The sequence below is a fragment of the Triticum dicoccoides genome, chromosome 5A (genome assembly GCF_002162155.2).
Source record: "Triticum dicoccoides isolate Atlit2015 ecotype Zavitan chromosome 5A, WEW_v2.0, whole genome shotgun sequence".
Taxonomy (NCBI): domain Eukaryota; kingdom Viridiplantae; phylum Streptophyta; class Magnoliopsida; order Poales; family Poaceae; genus Triticum; species Triticum dicoccoides.
The window spans coordinates 374336639-374359555 of record NC_041388.1 but is presented as its reverse complement, the minus strand read 5'-3'; positions in this window follow the sequence as shown (position 1 = coordinate 374359555).

Sequence of the window (22917 nt, the reverse complement as noted above, 5' to 3'; positions counted from 1 at the left end):
CGAATCATGAGGGAACATTTTATGCCTGCTTATTACACTCGCCAACTTCATAGTAGACTACATCGTCTAGTGCAAGGTTAAAAATCAGTTGATGAGTACTACAAAGAGATGCTCCAACAACAAAAACAACATAGAAGAAGCATATATGACCTCCGTTTTTGATGAACTCGAGCTTGTCATGAAGATGACCATAAGCTCTAAAACTCACAAAGAGAAACACCAAATAAGAACCAAGAAAGATGATACAAGGATGCAATGGTTTGAGCTCTCGACGAACGATACAATCAAGCTACTCACTTGAGAGCCCCCCCTTGATAGTACGGCAATCGATCCTACAACCCGGTCTCCAACTACCACCATGAAACCGGTAAAATAGAAAACCTATCAAGGGCAAACCTTTGTCTTGCACATAGTCCAGTTGAGCTAGATGATGACGATCTTGACTTTCTCAAGTTGGATCACCTTACTTGATGGTGTTGGCTTGATGAAAACTAGTAGATTGCTCCCCCCATACTCCACTATGGGTGAGCCACTCTTCAAAAAATCTTCACAAGTCCATTGTCACCACAATGGATGGCAAGCTTCAAGGACGTGATCTCTTCGTGATGCTCCACTTGAACTCGCACACCGCAATTTTGATGACGATCACCACTTGATGTCATCCTCCATGGGTTGTATGAGGTCTTCGTCTTGATGCAAACCCATGGAAACATACATAACCCCACATAGAACTCTCAGTAGACCATGGGTTAGTATACAAAGTGTAATGGACAATGCTTACCATACCATCAGATCACTTGATCCCTCTCGATACATCTTGTACGCTTTGTGCGTTTATCAACTTGATTCACTCTTTGACTTAGTCTTGATCAACCTCTCACATGACCAATCTTTCGATAATTCCTTGAATAACACCTTGGTCATAACATACTATCCTTGAAACCAACAAATAGACTTCAAGAAAAAACCTATGGATAAACCCTTCAAATATAACTCAAGGCAACCATTAGTTCATAGAGATTGTCATCAATTGCCAAAACCAAGCATGGTGGCGCCGCATGATCTTTCAGAGTCCAGCATCCATCTCAGACATCCTTTGGAAAATCCAACCGTTCATCGGCTATGAAATACCTATATCGATGACCCCTCAAAATTTTAGCTCGATCCGACATTTGAAACTTCGAAAAATTCCTGATGAGTGCATCAATTTTCGGTCTTGTTTTCTGCGCGAAAAAGAATCTGACCCCAGTTCATCTTTTTGATGAATCGGTTATTGGACGTCCTTTTTGAAGGATTTTTTCTAGAATACCGTGTTTTGTTCATGAAATACATGCCCACAAATTTTGATCCTTTTCCTAGGCGATCTTCACCATCACGCCGGTGTCATACTAGCCCGACAACGATGCTCCACGCATGCCAATCTATGCTAGACAAGTCATCGCTTTGTTGAGCCAAGGTCAACCTCATCGGATCATCACCCCGGCGAGCTGACCAAGAGTTCGGCATTGCTAAGGCTAAATCATCACCAACATCGTCGCACATGGATTACACGGGTTGGGCACACCATCATCGCCATGCAGTCACTTCATCAAGCCGGCATCGACCACGTCACAAATTTTGACCTGCGTCGGCACTGCCGTGCCACCTCTTCCTCAAGCCGACATCCAACACGCTGACCTGCCTTAATACTTCGATTGACATGAAGGTTCTGGTGTCTCTTCGCTAACATGCTCCGTCACCTCGGCTGGACTAGAGGTTTCGTCATCTCTTCATCAACCTACTCCGGGGACTTCGGCGTCACCAGCCGACCAGCTTCGTCAGATTAGCTGGACCGTAGGCTTTGCCCCGCCACAAGCCCCGACCGCGTCATCAACGCCGAGCACATTAATGAGCTAAGTCACTTTCAAGATCTGTGCGCGATTGAGTTGAAGAACCGATTTGGTTCCGTTTTCTTTTGGCTAGAAGATTGGAGGTGAGGCCTCTAGTTTGCTGCTGGTTCTTTCACAATCGTCCACGTACTTCCAATGAGGGTGTGCATGTTGTTTAATTAGGTTTGCATCTAGTAAATATATAGTTTTTGTGGTGTTCATTACTATTTTGCTGCTTGGCTGTTTGGAAAATTAGACAAGGAAAGTTTGCATATGAGATCAGTGTACCGTGAAAGATTGAAAAAGCATACACGCCATCAATTTTTCGTCGACGGTTGCACCAAGTGGTATTCAGAGCAAGGTTGATCATGGTACAATTTTTTCCTGCTATTTGATTCAATTGTTTGAAAGATGGTGAACTCGCATCATGAGAAATCTGATCATGAGGAGGACGATGAACTTTCGGTGGATCTGGAGATAAGTGATGATTTGCGTATCCATCTGATGTCGATCAAGGGAGCCAACAGAAAGCTTGGGACAAGGGTTGAGGAATTGTCTGCAAATATTGTAGGTGTCGAGAACAGGTTGAACGAGCGTTTAACTGTCAGCGACCGACAACGCACTGATAGTCTACAGGTGGTGACCGAGAGTCTTAATCGGCTCACTACTCCAGTTCAGGCCTTTAGGCAAGGGATGTGGCACCCCGATAGTCCCGCTCACCACGACGACGTTGTGACCGCGACAACGACGACGATGATGATATTTTTGAGGATTCTAATGCCCGTGGAGGCTTACCTCACCGAGCACGACATGATGTTGGGGCTCACCTCCATGCTGGGCGGCGCCGTGACTATGGCGGCAATGGTGGCCACGAGGATGATGGTTTGGGTCGAATCAAGATAACCACACCTGAATTCTCGGGACGTTGTGTTGACCTGGAGAAATATTTAGAGTGGGAGACGCGCGTAAATCAGATTTTTGATGGTCACAACTACTCCGAAGAGAAGAAGGATCGTGTTGCATGAATGGAATTTACAGAGTATGCTCTTGTATGGTGGGATAATAAGAACCATACTCACGAGCGACCAGCGATATGGACTGGCATGAAGCGAATCATGAGGGAACATTTTATGCCTGCTTATTACACTCGCCAACTTCATAGTAGACTACATCGTCTAGTGCAAGGTTAAAAATCAGTTGATGAGTACTACAAAGAGATGCTCCAACAACAAAAACAACATAGAAGAAGCATATATGACCTCCGTTTTTGATGAACTCGAGCTTGTCATGAAGATGACCATAAGCTCTAAAACTCACAAAGAGAAACACCAAATAAGAACCAAGAAAGATGATACAAGGATGCAATGGTTTGAGCTCTCGACGAACGATACAATCAAGCTACTCACTTGAGAGCCCCCCCTTGATAGTACGTCAATCGATCCTACAACCCGGTCTCCCAACTACCACCATGAAACCGGTAAAATAGAAAACCTATCAAGGGCAAACCTTTGTCTTGCACATAGTCTAGTTGAGCTAGATGATGATGATCTTGACTTTCTCAAGTTGGATCACCTTACTTGATGGTGTTGGCTTGATGAAAACTATTAGATTGCTCCCCCCATACTCCACTATGGGTGAGCCACTCTTCGAAAAATCTTCACAAGTCCATTGTCACCACAATGGATGGCAAGCTTCAAGGACGTGATCTCTCCGTGATGCTCCACTTGAACTCGCACACCGCAATCTTGATGACGATCACCACTTGATGTCATCCTCCATGGGTTGTATGAGGTCTTCGTCTTGATGCAAACCCATGGAAACATACATAACCTCACATAGAATTCTCAGTAGACCATGGGTTAGTATACAAAGTGTAATGGACAATGCTTACCATACCATCGGATCACTTGATCCCTCTCGATACATCTTGTACGCTTTGTGCGTTTATCAACTTGATTCACTCTTTGACTTAGTCTTGATCAACCTCTCACATGACCAATCTTTCGATAATTCCTTGAATAACACCTTGGTCATAACATACTATCCTTGAAACCAACAAATAGACTTCAAGAAAAAACCTATGGATAAACCCTTCAAATATAACTCAAGGCAACCATTAGTTCATAGAGATTGTCATCAATTGCCAAAACCAAGCATGGTGGCGCCGCATGATCTTTCAGAGTCCAGCATCCATCTCAGACATCCTTTGGAAAATCCAACCGTTCATCGGCTATGAAATACCTATATCGATGACCCCTCAAAATTTTAGCTCGATCCGACATTTGAAACTCCGAAAAATGCCTGATGAGTGCATCAATTTTCGGTCTTGTTTTCTGCGCGAAAACGAATCTGACCCCAGTTCATATTTTTGATGAATCGGTTATTGGACGTCCTTTTTGAAGGATTTTTTCTAGAATACCGTGTTTTGTTCATGAAATACATGCCCACAAATTTTGATCCTTTTCCTAGGCGATCTTCACCATCACGCCGGTGTCATACTAGCCCGACAACGATGCTCCACGCATGCCAATCTATGCTAGACAAGTCATCGCTTTGTTGAGCCAAGGTCAACCTCATCGGATCATCACCCCGGCGAGCTGACCAAGAGTTCGGCATTACTAAGGCTAAATCATCACCAACATCGTCGCACATGGATTACACGGGGTGGGCACACCATCATCGCCATGCAGTCACTTCATCAAGCCGGCATCGACCATGTCACAAATTTTGACCTGCGTCGGCACTGCCGTGCCACCTCTTCCTCAAGCCGACATCCAACACGCTGACCTGCCTTAATACTTCGATTGACATGAAGGTTCTGGTGTCTCTTCACTAACATGCTCCGTCACCTCGGCTGGACTAGAGGTTTCTTCATCTCTTCATCAACCTATTCCGGGGACTTCGGCGTCACCAGCCGACCAGCTTCGTCAGATTAGCTGGACCGGAGGCTTTGCCCCGCCACAAGCCCCGACCGCGTCATCAACGCCGACCACATTAATGAGCTAAGTCACTTTCATGCTCAACTTTTTGTAAAATAATAATTTATATTCGGCTCGACTAAGCATTTTATTGTTGTTAAACAAAAAAGCTTTTTGTTAAAAACTGTGTTTCTTAAAAACAACTTCCTTTACCCATCTTAACCGGGGGCTCTTAAATTCAGATGTGTCATTTTACAATAAATGTTTTCTACATAGTCATTGCTAAGTTTTTTCCTACCACTCCTTTTTTGACTTGAGTGTACGGTCAATAGCTGGATAGCCTGGTGATACGTCTCCAACGTATCTATAATTTTTGATTGTTCCATGCTATTATGTTATCAACTTTGGATGTTTATGGGCTTTATTATGCACTTTTATATTATTTTTGGGACTAACCTATTAACCCAGAGCCCAGTGCTAGTTTCTCTTTTTCCTTGTTTTAGAGTATCGCAGAAAAGGAAAATCAAACGGAGTCCATTTGACCTGAAACTTCACGGAACTTATTTTTGGACTAGAAGAAGCCCGTGGAGTATCAGAGATGGATCAAGACAGTCCCGGGCTTCCCACGAGGGTGGGGGGCGCGCCCAACCCCCTAGGCACGCCCCCTGCCTCGTGGACAATCCGGAGGTCCACCGACGTACTTCTTCCTTCCATATATACCCATATACCCTAAAAACTTCGGGGAGGACAATAGATCAGGAGTTCCGCCGCCAGAAGCCTCCGTAGCCATCGAAAACCAATCTAGACCTGTTCCGGCATCCTGCCGGAGGGGGGAATCCCTCTCCGGTGGCCATCTTCATCATCCCGGTGCTCTCCATGACGAGGAGGGAGTAGTTCTCCCTCGGGGCTGAGGGTATGTACCAGTAGCTATGTGTTTGATCTCTCTCTCTCTCTCTCTCGTGTTCTTGAGGTGATACTATCTTGATGTATCGCGAGCTTTGCTATTATAGTTGGATCTTATGATGTTTCTCCCCCTCTACTCTCTTGTAATGGATTGAGTTTTCCCTTTGAAGTTGTCTTATCGGATTGAGTTTTAAGGATTTGAGAACACTTGATGTATGTCTTGCATGGGATACCCGTGGTGACAATGGGGTATTCTATTGATCCACTTGATGTATGTTTTGGTGATCAACTTGCGGGTTCGCCCATGAACCTATGCATAGGGGTTGGCACACGTTTTCATCTTGACTCTCCGGTAGAAACTTTGGGGCACTCTTTGAAGTTCTTTGTGTTGGTTGAATAGATGAATCTGAGATTGTGTGATGCATATCGTATAATCATACCCACGGATACTTGAGGTGACATTGGAGTATCTAGGTGACATTAGAGTTTTGGTTGATTTGTATCTTAAGGTGTTATTCTAGTACGAACTCTATGATAGATCGAACGGAAAGAATAGCTTCATGTTATTTTACTACGGACTCTTGAATAGATCGATCAGAAAGGATAACTTTGAGGTGGTTTCGTACCCTACAATAATCTCTTCTTTTGTTCTCCGCTATTAGTGACTTTGGAGTGACTCTTTGTTGCATGTTGAGGGATAGTTATATGATCCAATTATGTTATTATTGTTGAGGGAACTTGCACTAGTGAAAGTATGAACCCTAGGCCTTGTTTCAACGCATTGCAATACCGTTTGTGCTCACTTTTATCATTAGTTACCTTGTTGTTTTCATATTTTCAGATTAAAAAACCTTTATCTACCATCCATATACCACTTGTATCACCATCTCTTCACCGAACTAGTGCACCTATACAATTTACCATTGTATTGGGTGTGTTGGGACACAAGAGACTCTTTGTTATTTGGTTGCAGGGTTGCTTGAGAGAGACCATCTTCATCCTACGCCTCCTACGGATTGATAAACCTTAGGTCATCCACTTGAGGGAAATTTGCTACTGTCCTACAAACCTCTGCACTTGGAGGCCCAACAACGTCTACAAGAAGAAGGTTGTGTAGTAGACATCAAGCTCTTTTCTGGCGCCGTTGCCGGGGAGGTTAGCGCTTCAAGGTATATCTTTAGATCTTGCAGTCGAATCTTTTAGTTTCTTGTTTTATCACTAGTTTAGTTTATAAAAGAAAATTACAAAAAAATGGAATTAAGTTTGCCTCATATGCTTCATGTTTTTAATATCTTTCGTGAGTATGATGGAAAGGAAAATTGTGCCAAAGTGTTAGAAGAAGATTGCATTAAAATGTTTGGCACTAAATATTTGAATGATGAGCATGATTGCAATGTTGTTAGTATGAATTCGTTGAATATCCATGATGCTAATGATATGCAAAGCCACAATCTTGGGGAAGCTATGTTTGATGAGCATGATATTTTTTGTCCCCCAAGCTTTGATGAGAAAATTTATTATGATGAAAGAATGCCTCCTATTTATTATGATTATATTGATGAAAGTGGATTTGTAGATGTCATGACTTTATTTAGAGATGAATCCACTATTTCGGAAGAGGTTCCAATTGATTATGAGAACAAAGTTGCTATATATGATGATTATTGTGATGACTTGTATGCTATAAGGAATAATGATATCCATGAAACTTGTCATCATGATTTTAGTTTTCAATTAGATTATGCCTCACATGATAATTATTTTGTTGAGTTCACTCCCACTATTATTCATGAGAAGAATTTTGCTTATGTGGAGAGTAGTAAATTTTCTATGCTTGTAGATCATGATAAGAATGCTCTATGTGATGGTTATATTGTTGAATTCATTCATGATGCTACTAAAAATTATTATGAGGGAGGAATATATGCTTGTAGGAATTGCAATAATATCAAGTTTCCTCTCTATGTGCTTAAAGTTATGAAGTTATGCTTGTTTTACCTTCCTATGCAAGTTGATTCTTGTTCCCATAAGTTGTTTGCTCACAAAATCCCTATGCATAGGAAGTGGGTTAGGCTTAAATGTGTAGTCATATTCTTCATGATGCCCTATTTATGTTATAATTCTTATCTTTTATGTGAGCATCATTGAAATCATCATGCCTAGCTAGGGGCGTTAAACAATAGCGCTTGTTGGGAGGCAACCCAACTTTATTTTTGTTCCTTGCTTTTTGTTCCTGTTTAGTAATAAATAATTTATATATACTCTATTATGGTTGTGTTTTTTGTGTTTAATTAGTGTTTGTGCCAAGTAGAACCTTTGGGAAGACTTGGGGAAAGTCTTTACGATCATGCTGTAAAAAACAAAAACTTTAGCGCTCACGAGAATTGCTGCCAGTTTCTATTGAAGAGTGCTATTGAGTTAATTCTTTTTTCAGATGATTAATAGATAAATTCCTCACGTCCAGCAATTTATTTTAGAATGTTTGGGGTTCCATAAGTATACGTTTGATCCAGATTACTACAGACTGTTCTGTTTTTGACAGATTCTGTTTTGTATGTGTTGTTTGCTTATTTTGATGAATCTATGAGTAGTATCGGAGGGTATGAACCATAGATAAGTTGGAGTACAGTATATATTACACCAATATTAATTTAGAATGAGTTCACAACAGTACCTAAGTGGTGATTTATTTTCTTATGCTAACGGAACTTAGGAGTTTTCTGTTAAGTTTTGTGTTGTGAAGTTTTCAAGTTTTGGGTAAAGATTCGATGGGCTATGGAATAAGGAGTGGAAAGAATCTAAGCTTGGAGATCCCCAAGGCACCCCAAGGTAATATTCAAGGACAACCAAAAGCCTAAGTTTGGGGATGCCCCAGAAGTCATCCCCTCTTTCGTCTTCGTTCATCGGTAACTTTACTTGGAGCTATATTTTTATTTACCAGATGATATGTGTTTTGCTTGGAGCATCATTTTATTTTATTAAGTTTTGCTTGCTGCTTGAATAAAATACCAAGATCTGAAATTCTTAAATGTTAGAGAGTCTTCATATAGTTGCATAATTATTCGACTACTCATTGATCTTCACTTATATCTTTCAGAGTAGTTTGTTGTTGCTCTAGTGCTTCACTTATATATTTTTAGAGCACGGTGGTGGTTTTATTTTATAGAAATTAATGAACTCTCATGCTTCACTTATATCATTTTGAGATTCTTTAGAACAGCATGGTAGTTTGCTTTGGTTATGAAACTAGTCCTAATATGATGGGCATCCAAGAGGGATATAATAAAAACTTTCATATAAAGTGCATTGAATACTATGAGAATTTTGATACTTGATGATTGTTTTGAGATATGAGGATGGTAATATTAGAGTCATGCTAGTGAGTAGTTGTGAATTTGAAAGATACTTCTGTTAAAGTTTGTGATTCACGTAGCATGCATGTATGGTGAACCGTTATGTGATGAAGTCGGAGCATAATTTATTTATTGATTGTCTTCCTTATGAGTGGTGGTCGGGGACGAACGATGGTCTTTTCCTAACAATCTATCCCCCTAGGAGCATGCGCGTAGTACTTTGTTTCGATAACTAATAGATTTTTGCAATAAGTATGTGAGTTCTTTATGACTAATGTTGAGTCCATGGATTATACGCACTCTCACCCTTCCACCATTGCTAGCCTCTCTAGTACCGCGCAACTTTCGCCAGTACCTTAAACCCAAGATATACCTTCCTCAAAACAGCCACCATACCTACCTATTATGGCGTTTCCATAGCCATTCCGAGATATATTGCCATGCAACTTTCCACCGTTCCGTTTACTATGACACGCTCCATCATTGTCATATTGCTTTGCATGATCATGTAGTTGACATTGTATTTGTGGCAGAGCCACCATTCATAATTCTTTCATACATGTCACTCATGAATCATTGCACATCCCGGTACACCGCTGGAGGCATTCATATAGAGTCATATCTTATTCTAAGTATCGAGTTGTAAGTAAATAAAAGTGTGATGATCATCATTATTAGAGCATTGTCCCGGCGAGGAAAGGATGATGGAGACTATGATTCCCCCACAAGTCGGGATGAGACTCCGGACGAAAATAAATAAATAAAAGAGGCCAAAGAAGCCCAAATAAAAAAAGAGAAAAGAGGCCATAAAAAAAGAGAAGGCCCAAATAAAAAATAAAAAATGAGAGAAAAAGAGAGAAGGGGCAATGCTACTATCCTTTTACCACACTTGTGCTTCAAAGTAGCACCATGATCTTCATGATAGAGAGTCTCCTATGTTGTCACTTTCATATACTAGTGGGAATTTTACATTATAGAACTTGGCTTGTATATTTCAATGATGGGCTTCCTCAAAATGCCCTAGGTCTTCATGAACAAGCAAGTTGGATGCACACCCACTTAGTTTCTTTTTGAGCTTTCATACACTTATAGCTCTACTGCATCCGTCGCATGGCAATCCCTACTCACTCACATTGATATCTATTGATGGGCATCTCCATAGCCCGTTGATACGCCTAGTTGATGTGAGACTATCTTCTCCTTTTTGTCTTCTCCACAACCACCATTCTATTCCACCTATAGTGCTATGTCCATGGTTCACGCTCATGTATTGCATGAAGATTGAAAAAGTTTGAGAACATCAAAAGTATGAAACAATTGCTTGGCTTGTCATCGGGGTTGTGCATGATTTAAATATATTGTGTGGTGAAGATGGAGCATAGCCAGACTATATGATTTTGTAGGGATAGCTTTCTTTGGCCATGTTATTTTGAGAAGACATCATTGCTTTGTTAGTATGCTTGAAGTATTAATTTTTTATGTCAATATTAAATTTTTGTCTTGAATCTTATGTATCTGAATATTCTTGCCACAATAAAGAGAACTACATGGATAAATATGTTAGGTAGCATTCCACATCAAAAATTCTGTTTTTATCATTTACCTACTCGAGGACGAGCAGGAATTAAGCTTGGGGATGCTGATACGTCTCCAACGTATCTATAGTTTTTTATTGTTCCATGCTATTATATTATCAACTTTGGATGTTTATGGGATTTATTATGCACTTTTATATTATTTTTGGGACTAACCTATTAACCCAGAGCCCAGTGCCAGTTTCTGTTTCTGTTTTTTCGTTGTTTTAGAGTATCACAGAAAAGGAAAATCAAACGGAGTCTAATTGACCTAAAACTTCATGGGACTTATTTTTGGACCAGAAGAAGCCCACAGAGTATCGGAGATGGATCAGGAGAGTCCCGGGCTGCCCACGAGGGTGGGGGGCGCGCCCACCCCCCTGGGCGCGTCCCCCTGCCTCGTGGACAGCCCGGAGTTCCACCGACGTACTTCTTCCTCCCATATATACCCATATACCCTAAAAACTTTGGGGAGGACAATGGATCGGGAGTTCCGCCGCCAGAAGCCTCTGTAGCCACCGAAAACCAACCTAGACCCATTCCGGCACCCTACTGGAGGGGGGAATCCCTCTCCGGTGGCCATCTTCATCATCCCGGTGCTCTCCATGACGAGGAGGGAGTAGTTCTCCCTCGGGGCTGAGGGTATGTACCAGTAGCTATGTGTTTGATCTCTCTCGCTCTCATGTTCTCGAGGTGATACGATCTTGATGTATCGCGAGCTTTGCTAGTATAGTTGGATCTTATGTTGTTTCTCCCCCTCTACTCTCTTGTAATGGATTGAGTTTTCCCTTTGAAGTTATCTTATCGGATTGAGTCTTTAAGGATTTGAGAACACTTGATGTATGCCTTGCATGGGATACCCGTGGTGACAATGGGGTATTCTATTGATCCACTTGATGTATGTTTTGGTGATCAACTTGCGGGTTCCGCCCATGAACCTATGCATAGGGGTTGGCACATGTTTTCATCTTGACTCTCCAGTAGAAACTTTGGGGCACTCTTTGAAGTTCTTTGTGTTGGTTGAATAGATGAATCTGAGATTGTGTGATGCATATCGTATAATCATACCCACGGATACTTGAGGTGGCATTGGAGTATCTAGGTGACATTAGGGTTTTGGTTGATTTGTATCTTAAGGTGTTATTCTAGTACGAACTCTATGATAGATCGAATGGAAAGAATAGCTTCATGTTATTTTACTATGGACTCTTGAATAGATCGATCAGAAAGGATAACTTTGAGGTGGTTTCGTACCCTACAATAATCTCTTCGTTTGTTCTCCGCTATTAGTGACTTTGGAGTGACTCTTTGTTGCATGTTGAGGGATAGTTATATGATCCAATTATGTTATTATTGTTGAGGGAACTTGCACTAGTGAAAGTATGAACCCTAGGCCTTGTTTCAACACACTGCAATACCGTTTGTGCTCACTTTTATCATTAGTTACCTTGTTGTTTTTATATTTTCAGATTAAAAAACCTTTATCTACCATCCATATACCACTTGTATCACCATCTCTTCGCCAAACTAGTGCACCTATACAATTTACCATTGTATTCGGTGTGTTGGGGACACAAGAGACTCTTTGTTATTTGGTTGCAGGGTTGCTTGAGAGAGACCATCTTCATCCTACGCCTCCTACGGATTGATAAACCTTAGGTCATCCACTTGAGGGAAATTTACTACTGTCCTACAAACCTCTGCACTTGGAGGCCCAACAACGTCTACAAGAAGAAGGTTGTGTAGTAGACATCACCTGGTTTCTCTGTAAAGCCACTCGAGTTTAGTTCGTTAAATTGGCCTTTGATAAGCACTCCTCCTTCAGGAAAAGGAGGTTGAAGCTGAAGGCTGGCCTACTTAAAGTCTAAACATCGGATGTGTCATGTTAAAGCACGACGGAAGCACACATTAATTTTAAGACCAATTTCGAATTGGTACAAAAAACTTGATTTAATTCAGACGTAAAGTTTTTACATAGTATTTTGGTTATTCGAGTTTACGACACTTTTAACATGTTTGTATGTTTTTCTCTCACGAGGTGGGACATCCTTTTAATTGAGGTGCCATGCGTAATAATTCAGCTTGAGAAATCTTTTCTGACCTGTAGCTCGGCATGTTTCCTGCCGACCTGCACCTCAACATTGGCGAGACACACACGGCATCTGGACTAGTTCTCGAGGAGATACAATCATAGGGCCGGCCATGTTACCCGACCCAAGTTACGGGGGCTACTGCATTGACGATTCAATGCAATAAATCTAAAAGTGCAATACAATTTTCGAGGAGATTACGATCCTCAGGTTGGTCGGCCGCACCCAACCTGAGTCTCGGGGGCTACCGCACACCGTGTTTTTGTTCCTAAAGTATGTTGCCAAGCAGGGACTTCATCCTCAGGCCATTTTCGTGAATCGACCTGAGTCTTATTGGCTACTGGGATCAGCAGTTTTCTACTATCCTTTAGGTGCATACCAGACTTTTGAGCTAACACGCACCTTGAGGGCTGCTAGCTAGACATCTCGGCAGAGAATAAATTGTGCTAATCAAAGAAATCCGCAAAAAATCAGCCCAAGGCCGAGGTGGTGCACCAACTCAGAAACTGTCGGAGTAAATGACCACAGGTAGCCTAGCCGGCTTCCCCTGGTACTTCAGAAAAATTACAGGCCAAACAAGCCTCCAAGCTTCCAAGACGTGGGGCCGTCTTCCCTCAGCCGGCTACCTCTCAAGCCGGCTGCGCAAAGGCAGCCCAGCCCAGAAATCCTTGAGAAACAAGACCACGAGAAGGCCGACTTCCAGAAGTCGGCCGTAAAAGGGCCAACTCCCAGGAGCCGACCCCTCAGCAGGCGGCTAAGATCTTGCCCTCAGAGTCTGCACCCACATAACGGCGACAAGACGGGGCGTGGCTACAGTAAAGCCTGCCACCCCCGAATCCCGGCGCACGCATGGCCACAGTGCACCGTACGGGGTGGCCATCCCCGTCCGGCGCGACACTGTTGCCACGACGATCGTGATGTCACCCACGGCGAGGGTTCAGTACGACCCGTGGGTGGCGGCCCCCCTCAGTCAGGGAGATCCCAAAGGCGGCCAAGCTTCCTACAGTCAGCCGAGGGTATGGCCGGCTTCCAACAGCCGGCCGGCTCTCTCCCTCCAAGGAGGTGCTTCATTAAGGAGACAAGAGAAGGTAAGGCTACAGTGATGAGCCACCTCGCGGCGGCACTGTAGCCATTCTTACCACGACAAAGCCATTGTCACCAGGGGCAAGGTAATAGTAACCAGCCCCCGACAAGACCCTAGAGCGGTGGGGCCGGCCTGTCGGCCAAAGGGTCGGCAGCCGGCGGGCCTACCAGTCGGCAGGCCCCACCAGTCGGCGGAGAAGCCGGCGGGCGTAGACACAGACGGCTGGGGCCCACGCCCAGCCGGATTACCATTGTACCCCTGGGGGGTAGGCCTATATAAATCTCCCAGGGTTCCCATGCAGGGGAAATCACTCTTTGGATAGATTTTAGATACCACAAGGAGAAGAGGAGCGGGCTAGCCTGGCCCTCCCTCATCCTTTCACCGAACAGCTCAAGGAGCATTCTGTAGCAACCCACCGAGCTAGTGATCATGCGGAGACCCCGCGGAGCAGCATTAGGGGTGTTATCTCCACGGAGAGCCCTGAAGCTGGGTAAGATTCGTCGGCGTGCATGTCTTCGCCTTATCCCGTTTCCAGGCACCGGCGATGTTTTATTGGCTCCCACAATGATAAGCCGTCCATTGGCATATGTCGCACCAACCAGTTGACATTTGGCGCCCACCATGGGGCCAGGTGCAACGTCGTCCAGAGACCTGCTCTGGACAAGAACCCTCTTCCTTCCCAACGTGCGTAGCCAGCCTGGCTCGCCTGATGGCGCTTGCCCCGACGCGCTGCAAGACGTCACCGACGCCTGCGTGGCGAGCTGCCTTGCCGATCTTCTTGGCGAGGCTCGCATCTCTGACGAGCCCGCATCCGACGCGGGCACAGACTGCCCCAAGAGCCACCTCGTCAGCCTCCTCGATCAACTCCACGTCTCCGGCGAGCTTGCCGCGGACTTGGAGTCGGTTGGCTCCACCGACCCGATGCTTGTCTACTCTGACACGGCATTCCTTGACGCCTTCCCCACCAACGTGGTGGTCATCAACGACCCTCTTCCTCAAGCCGACAAGAGCGGCAGTGCCATTACCGAGGTGCTGGTTATCAGCCACGGCGCCTCCTCAGGCGAAAACGCCCACGACGCTCTGCAGGAGGCGCTGCACGACTTGTCCGTCCCCGTCCCGGCCGACGTGGACGCCAAGACATTGGAGGCGCGCCGCCTCGCCCTCGTTGCGGAGGGCCAGAGGCTCGCCATCATGAGACACCCCACCGAGGCTCACTAGTGCGAGGTCGACCGAGCCGCCTTCGGCACGCCGCCTCCCGACGGGCCGAGCCGCGTCGGTATCATCAAGAAACACGGCGTGGCTATCGCCGACATACTGGGAGCAGACCGCCCAGTCTATGCCACGCCTCTCGAGAATTTGCGTGCCGCCCAGGCGGCCGCAGACGAGTTGAATGGGCTGGGGCCTGATGAGTTCCCCTACATGACCAAACGCATCCAGCAACATATCGACGCGGCCACAGAGCGGCATGAGGCTGGCGTCCGCGCCGAGAGTCCTCCCCCGCGCCGAGAGCACGGCGCGACGTCCCGAACACCAACCGCGGGCAACACCCGTGCGAGAAAAGAAAAGGAGCCGGCTGCCAGCCGCAGCCGGACTCGAATCTCCATCGAGCGTGATGCCGAGGGCCACTCTCGAGCCGTGGAGTGGCGGGGCAACCCTCCTCCTCCTCCGCCTCGTGGGGAGAGATACCCTACCCTGCCGCCTGTCATGCACCCGACTCTCAGCGGCCGGCTGGGTCGCCGCGAAGGAGTCGGCAAGAATGATGCCCGCCATCGGATCGACCGCCTTGCGCGATCCTTGGCCCTGGAAGAAGAAGATGATGTCGGCCCGTCTTGCTTCGGCCCCCGCATCCACAACGAGCTCTTCCCCAAAGGGTTCTCGCTCCCAAGAGACACGTCCAAGTACAACGGCTCCGTGAAGCCGGAAGATTGGTTGATCGACTACTCCACCGCGGTTAGCATCGCAAACGACAACAAGCGTGTTACCGTAAAATATGTGCCCCTCATGCTCCAGGGCATGACGTGCACCTGGCTTAACAGCCTCAAGCCTTACAGTGTCAACAGCTGGCTAGACTTCACTGAAGCCTTCATACGCAACTTCATCAGCACCTACAAGCGGGCTCCTAAGCCCCGATGGCTCTCCTTGTGCGTCCAAGGGCCCAACGAATCGACTCGCGACTACCTCACGCGGTGGGCCGAGCTCCGCAACTCCTACGAGGGAGTGCATGAGGTCCAAGCTATAGAGTACTTCACCGCCGGGTGCCGAGAAGGCACCCTCCTCAAGCACCGACTCCTCTGCGACGAGCCGACTACGCTTGACGAGCTACTGGTCATAGTTGATAAATACGCCACGGCCGATTCCTCGATGAAGACCGAGCTCCGAGTAGACGCCTCCGGGAAGGTGCTCACTCCGAGTCCCAAGACGCCGGCTGGAGAATCCAGCCGACGCCCACACCAGAACGACCACAAGCACAAGGCTCCCCTGCCGCCTTCCACCAGTCGGCAGGTGGCCACAGTCGAAGACGAACAACCCGAAGGACGGCCCACACCCAAGAAGCAGAAGGGCGGCAGGCCGGCTTGGCAGCCGGCTTTCTCCTACGAGCAAGCACTTGATGCCCCCTGCAAGTTTCACAGCGGCGCGAAGCCTTCAAACCACACGACCAGAAAATGCCATTGGCTCACTCGGATCTCCAAGGGTGAGGGGATGGCGCCGCCTCCACCTACTGGTCAGCCGCCTCCGGCTCCTCCGCCGCCAGCCGCTCGACCAGCGGTCGGGGCAGTTCAAGACAAGTACCCCAATGAGCATGCCGCCTACGTCGTCTTCACCAGCCAGCCAGAAGATCGGCGTAGCCGGCGCCGACAACACCAAGAAGTCAATGCAGTCGCCTCCAACAACCCAGAATTCATGCACTGGTCAGAAAGGCCTATTAGCTGGAGCCGGACAGATCACCCAGAGGTGATGCCGTCTCCCGGCTCCTACACATTGGTTCTAGAGGCCACCCTCGCTACGGAAAGGCGAGCCGCCCGTTTCTCCCGTGTGCTGATAGATGGTGGGAGCAGCATCAATATCCTATATCGCGACACCATGGAGAAGCTGAGCATCAAGACAAAGCAGCTCATGCCCAGTCGGACTATGTTCCATGGCATCGTACCCGGCTTGTCCTGCTCCCCAATCGGCAAGATCAAGATAGATGTCCTCTTCGGGGACAAGGATCATTTCCGCCGAGAGGCAGTGTGGTTTGAAGTGGTGGATCTAGAGAGTCCTTACCACGCGCTGCTTGGCCGACCTGCCCTGGCCAAGTTCATGGCTGTACCCCATTACGCCTACCTCAAAATGAAGATACCAAGTTCCAAGGGCATCATCACCATAGCCAGAGACTACAAGAAATCCTCCGAGTGCGCGGCTACCAGCAGCCGGCTGGCCGAGTCCCTTGTGATTGCCGAAGAGAAGAAGATACTGGACCGAGTCGTGGCCATGACCGGCAAACAGCCGGCCCTGTCCCCCGACCCTAAGGAGTGTGGTGCCCAAGGTTCCTTTCAGCTGACCAAAGAAACAAAGAGGGTACCTCTGTACCCAGATCACCCAGAAAGGTTTGCCACCATCGGGGCAAACCTGGACAACAAATAGGAAGGCGAGCTCGCCGATTTCCTCCATGAGAATCGGGACATTTTCACATGGTCCCCCAAGGACATGCCGGGTGTACCGAAGGAATTCGCCGAGCACAAGCTACATGTCCGAGAAGGTGGGAAACCAGTCAAACAGCCTCTCCGCCGACTATCGGAGGAGAAGAGAAGGATTGTGGGAGAAGAGATAGCCTGGCTTCTGGTAGCCGACTTCAGTATGGAAGTTTTCTTCCCAGAATGGCTCGCCAACCCGGTCCTCGTACTGAAGAAAAACAACAAGTGGCGCATGTGTATAGACTACACTAGCCTCAACAAGGCTTGCCCCAAAGATCCCTTTGCCTTGCCAAGGATTGATCAAGTAATAAACTCCACAGCCGGATGCGAGCTGTTGAGCTTCTTGGATGCTTACTCAGGCTACCACCAGATAAAGCTGGATCCAGCTGACCGCCTGAAAACCGCCTTCCTCACACCATTCGGAGCCTTCTGCTACCTGACTATGACATTCGGCTTGAGAAATGCCGGTGCCACTTTTCAGCGTTGCATGCAGAAATGCCTCCTCAAGCAGCTCAGCAGAAATGCCCATGTCTATGCAGATGATATTGTGGTGAAGACGGAGAAGTGCGGCACCTTGCTGGAAGACCTCGGAGAAACATTTGAAAACTTGCGCCGATTCCAAATCAAGCTCAACCCAGAGAAATGCGTGTTCGGAGTACCAGCCGGCCAGCTCCTAGGCTTCCTGGTCTTCGAACGCGGCATCGAGTGCAACCCAATAAAGATCAAGGCCATAGAGAGAAGGGAGATTCCCACCAAGCTGCGGGATGTCCAGAAATTCACCAGATGCTTGGCTTCGCTGAACCGCTTCATCAGCCGGCTCGGAGAGAAGGCCCTCCCCCTCTACCGACTCATGAAGAAGTCCACTCATCTCGAGTGGAACGACCAGGCGGACCAAGCCTTCCACGAGCTAAAGAAGATGATGACCACGCCGCCTGTCTTGGCGGCACCAGCTGATAAGGAGCCCTTGCTCCTTTACATTGCCGCTACTAGCCAGGTGGTCAACACTGTCATCGTAGTCCAACGCCCAGAAGAAGGCCGGGCTCAGCCGGTTCAGAGGCTGGTGTATTATTTAAGCGAAGTCTTATCTACCTCGAAGCAGAACTACCCACACTACCAGAAGATGTACTATGGTGTGTACTTCGCTGCCAAGAAGCTCAAGCCCTATTTTCAAGAGCACCCAATTACGGTCGTATGTACTGCCCCGCTTGCCGAGATCATAGGCAGCCGGGATGCATCCGGCCGAGTGGCCAAATGGGCCATTGAGCTGGCCCCCTATGCGATCTTCTACCAGCCCCGCACCGCCATTAAGTCCCAGGCACTGGCCGACTTCCTCGTCGATTGGGCCGAAACCCAATACCTGCCACTGGCTCCCGACTCCACTCACTAGCAGATGCACTTCGATGGGTTCAAGATGCACACCGGCTTGGGAGCCGGCATCGTCCTCACCTCTCCCAAGGGCGACAAGCTCAAGTATACATTGCAAATTCATTTTGCCGCCTCCAACAATGTGGCCGAGTACGAGGCGCTCATACATGGGCTCCGGCTAGCCAAAGAACTCGGCATCCGCTGGATCTTGTGTTATGGCGACTCGGATTTGGTGGTCCAACAGTCATCCGGTGACTGGGACGCCAAAGACGCAAACATGGTGAGCTATCGTTTCATCGTCAAGCAAATCAGTGGATATTTTGAGGGATGTGAGTTCCCTCATGTACCACGTGCCGACAACATGCAAGCGGATGCCCTGGCACGAGTAGGATCCACCCGGCAAGCCATACCAGCCGGCGTTTCTCTCCACCGACTCCTCAAGCCGTCTCTAGAATCTGACTCCATCTTCGTGCCGCCTGACCCCAACGCAGTCGGATCCGACTTGGGAAACCAAGCAGGCAGCGCGGGGACTCCAACAGGCGGCCCGGGGACTGCCGTAGTCGCACCCGGCCCGGGGAATTTGGAACTCGGCCCGGGGACTACTGCAGCCGGCCCGGGGACTACATCAACACAACAGGCGATGGCCGACTCCAACCCCAACTCTTCACTACCCAGCCAACCTGCCCCTATCACAGTGGCAGTCCTGACAATAGAAGAAGCCACAGCTCCATCCTGGGCCCAGCCCATCCTCAACTTCTTAGTAAACAGAGCTGTAACGCCCTCGATGCGGCTATATCTCCCACGTGTCGAAACACGACTTAGAGGCATAACCGGATTGAAAGCAATGTCGCAAGTGAGGTAATCTTCACACAACCCATGTAATACATAAGGGAAAGAGATACATAGTTGGCTTACAATCGCCACTTCACACAATTACATGAATAAAGCATTACATCATCCAGATACAAACAAGGTCCGACTACGGAACCAAAATAAAAGAAGACTACCCCAAATGCTACACAGATCCCCAATCGACCCCAACTGGGCTCCACTACTGATCAACTAGAACGAAACAACACCAAGGACAAGATCTTCATTGAGCTCCTCCTTGAGCTTGGTTGCGTCATCTGCACGGTTCAACGGCACCTGCAAGCTGGTTTTGGAAGTATCTGTGAGTCACAGGGACTCAGCAATCTCACACCCTCGCGATCAAGACTAATTAAGCTTATGGGTAAGGTAAAAGGTATGAGGTGGAGCTGCAGCAAGTGACTAGCATATATGGTGGCTAACATACGCAAATGAGAGCGAGAAGAGAAGGCAAAGCACGGTCAATAAAAGTATGATCAAGAAGTGATCCTAGAACAACCTACGTCAAGTATAACTCCAACACCGTGTTCACTTCCTGGACTCCGCCAAGAAGAGACCATCACGGTTACACACGCGGTTGATGCATTTTAATTAAGGTTAACTTCAGGTTTTCTACAACCGGACGTTAACAAATTCCCATCTGCCCATAACCGCGGGCACGGCTTTTGAAAGTTCAAATCCCTGCAGGGGTGTCCCAACTTAGCCCATCACAAGCTCTCACGGTCAACGAAGGATATTCCTTCTAGCGGGAAGACCCGATCAGGCTCGGAATCCCGGTTACAAGACATTTCGACAATGGTAAAACAAGACCAGCAAGACCACCCGTTGTGCCGACAAATCCCGATAGGAGCTGCACATATCTCGTTCTCAAGGCACACTGAATAAGCTAAGCGTACGGGAGCCAACGTAACCCAAGTTGCCAAGGGACGGCCCCACACAGTGCTTTGGGTTGGACCAACACTCAGAGGAGCACTGGCCCGGGGGTTTAAATAAAGATGACCCTTGAGTCTGCAGAACCCAAGGGAAAGAAAAGGCTAGGTGGCGAATGGTAAAACCAATGTTGGGCCTTGCTGGAGGAGTTTTATTCAAGGCAAACTGTCAAGGGGTTCCCATTATAACCCAACCGCGTAAGGAACGCAAAATCCGGGAACATAACACCGATAAGACGGAAACTAGGGCGGCAAGAGTGGAACAAAACACCAGGCATAAGGCCGAGCCTTCCACCCTTTACCAAGTATATAGATGCATTAATTAAATAAGAGATATTGTGATATCCCAACAAGTAAACATGTTCCAACAAGGAACAACATCTCCATGTTCCAACAAGGAACAAACTTCAATCTTCACCTGCAACTAACAACGCTATAAGATGGGCTGAGCAAAGCAGTAACATAGCCAAACAACGGTTTGCTAGGACAAGGTGGGTTAGAGGCTTGGTTCAACAATAGGCATGATAAGCAAGTGGTAGGTATCGCAGCATAGGCATAGCAAAAGAGCGAGCAACTAAGCAAGCAAAGATAGAAGTGATTTCGAGGGTATGGTCATCTTGCCTGAAATCCCGTAAGGAAGAAGAACGAGTCCATGAGGAAGACAAACAGACGTAGACGAACGGATCCTCACAAACGCGACGTTACAGGATCCAACCCGAAGAAGCAACACCGAAAAGAAGCACACAACATAGTAAACAACCATAACATAAGCATGGCATGATACACAACCAAGTATGATGCATGTCCGGTTTAAAGATACATGGCATGGCAAAATGCACAAACAATCCTACAAATTAAGTGGAGCTCAATATGCAATGAGTTGCATATTGACGAAACACCACGTGACTTATTTAGTTCTCTCTCGTTTAGGTACTCAACAATATTAAATGTTGATTAACATGGCAAGGGGTGAAGCACAACAAAACTACCTAGCTAGTCAAGGTTAAATGAGGTCGGAAGCAACGAACAACAATTCCGGTAAATCCCCATATGCATATATTAGGTTTGGTACTGTTATGCCCTAAACACAATTTTAGAGTTGTCAAACATGCAAAATGATGCCACCATGTTAAACTAGGCATTTTTCCACCCCATTTACATATAAAGTTTATTAAAATCGGAGCTACGGTTATTAGATATGAATTAAATCATTTTTAACATGGCATAGGAGAAAATTTAAACAAACAACATTTTAAACATTTTAAACATATATGAAAGTGGAAAATTATTAATCTACACAAAATTCTAAGCAAGTTTCATACTTAAAGTTTTTACATATGATGCACCGTTTGTGAGATATGATATGCATGATGTATGAGGGCTGATTTGCAAAAGTGCAATGCCTTGGAAATTGATAAAATCGCAGCTAAGGAAAAAAAACCTAACGGGCTGAAACTAAGCAGAGGCCCAATAGAGAATAAAGAAAGAGAAGAAAGAACAAAAAAATACACAGGAGGCGCTGGGCCTCACCATGGGCTTCGGCCTAGATCTGGAGAGGAACCGCTGGGCTGAGGAAGAAGCGGCGCGGGGCTGGGCCTTCCTGGCTGGGCGATGGAGGGCGAGCTGGGCCTGGGGCGAGGCCGACCCAGTCGCAGTCAACGGGCGCAGAGGCCACGCGTGGGCATTGACGAGAGGACAAAATGGATCGGGCGCTTCTCGTCCTCCTGTTCGAAGCAGAGGAGGAGGCGGTGGTTGACGATGCCGGGGACACAGACGAGCACAGCAGCGGCAACCGCGGATGCAAAGGGCCGGCGGGGGTGCAGAAGACAGTGAGGATGCAGCTACAGGATGGGCGCGTTCAGCGGCTCGACCTCGAGCTCGCGCTCGACTCAGGCATGGCACGGCGGCTTCAGGCGACACAGGGCGGCATTGTTCGTGTTGGGTTTCGTAGTAATTTCAAAAAAATTCCTACGCACACGCAAGATCATGTGATGCATATCAACGAGATGGGAGAGTGTTGTCTACGTACCCACGCAGACCGACTGCGGAAGCGTTGACGCAACGTAGAAGAAGTAGTCATACGTCTTCACGATCCAACCGATCAAGCACCGAAACTACGGCACCTCCGAGTTCGAGCACACATTCAGCTCGATGACGATCCTCGGACTCCGATACAGCAAAGTGTCGGGGAAGAGTTCCGTCAGCACGACGGCGTGGTGACGATCTTGATGCGCTACGGCAGCAGGGCTTCGCCTAAACTCCGGTACAGTATTATCGAGGATTATGGTGGCT